Below are 1,642 nucleotides of genomic sequence, written 5' to 3'. Positions count from 1 at the left end.
AAAAAAAAAAAAAAAAAAAAAAGAACGTCTGACCTAAAAAAATTCTAAGAAAATAACCCAAGATAAAGAGAGTAACATACGAGTAATACTAGATACCATTAAACACCCAGACATCTGGGTCACCAGAAGAAACTAATAAGGGCATTGACAATCTATTCCATGAAATCCTGGAAGAAAATTTTCCAAACCTAGAGAGGCATTCAAATATCCAGACCCAAGAAATACAAAGGATCCCACATAGAAACAACCTAAGATCTTCCTCAAGGCACATACATCATAGCCAAATTGACCAAAACCACAGACTGAGACAAGATACTAAATTTGCCAAGAGAAACATCAAGTTACTTTTTTTTTTTTTTGGAGAGGTTTTTGCTATAGGGTGTGCGCTCGCCAGAAAGTCAGAGAGAGACAGAGAGACAGAAAGCGAGAAATCATCCCCCAGTGGGAATGGCCATGCCACACTCCCTTCTCCTCCATTTTCCTCTCGGGATCTTGGACACGCATGCACACGCGCCCAGCGTGAGTTTAAGCCACCGGTCCGGGACCTGAACCACAGTCGACTATGTGGGAGTCTAGCGACATAGCCATTATGCTAACTGCTGGTACCTCAAGTTACTTTCAATAGATATCCTATCGGGCTAATGCCGGCCCCCCCATCAGGCTAATGTGAGCCAGCTCATCGGAAACAATGCAAGCAAGGAAACAAAGGAAAATATTTTCAAAGTATTAAGTGAAAAACAATTTCAACCAAAAAAACCATACCTACCAAGATTATCTTTCATATGGGAAAAAAAGACAAAAACATTCTCAGATAAACAAAACCTGAAAGAATTTACCAACACCAGACCAGCTCTCCAAGAAGTGCTGAAGGGAGTACTATACCAGGAAAACTAAAGCCAGATACACAGAAATAAGAATAAAAAAATTTTAAAAATGAGAATGACCAGCCTAATGTTAGGAACAAGTCCGGAGTTGTATGTTAACTGCCAGAGTTTAAATGGAAAGCTCATACCACAGCAACACTTCAAATTCAATAGAAGAGACACTACATGAGACTAAACTGGTGAAATAGAATTTTTTTACTTTTGACTAAAACATTACTGATTTATGCTTTGATTTCCAGACTTATGAATTTTTGTCTTCTCTTCAACTGTGATAGGTTCATCTACCTACTATTTGAACTGAATCCTAACCTTTTGCCTGGCTTTAAGTCTTAGGCAAATTTCTCTGAACATTTTTTGATTTTGATCTATTAAAACTAAAATGTTTTCTTGAAATTAAAAAATACATTCTAAAAATACCCATTTAATGACTGCAGTAAGCTGCATAACCCCAGCTAGGTGCTACTTTATGTTTGCTTTTTTTTTTTTAATAGAAGAATTATTTATTTATTTATTTATTTTTTTTTTTTTTTATTTCCTATAGGGTGCATATAAGAGAAAATAAGAAAGCAAGCTGCCAGGTCCAGGACTCCAACCCTCATCAACCATGTGGGAGTCCAGCACCCTAACCATTATGCCACCTGCCAGCTCCTAGAATGTTCACTTTACTCACTGAGCTTTATGCCTAAAGTAAGACATGTATTCATTAATATGTATATATCAGCTGTGCTTGCTATTGAAAGTTTTTAAATTAAGATCTT

This window comes from Tupaia chinensis, unplaced genomic scaffold (assembly GCF_000334495.1).
Source record: "Tupaia chinensis unplaced genomic scaffold, TupChi_1.0 Scaffold145652_1, whole genome shotgun sequence".
Lineage (NCBI taxonomy): Eukaryota > Metazoa > Chordata > Mammalia > Scandentia > Tupaiidae > Tupaia > Tupaia belangeri.
The sequence above is the reverse complement of the archived record's forward strand: the minus strand, read 5'-3'. Positions refer to the sequence as shown.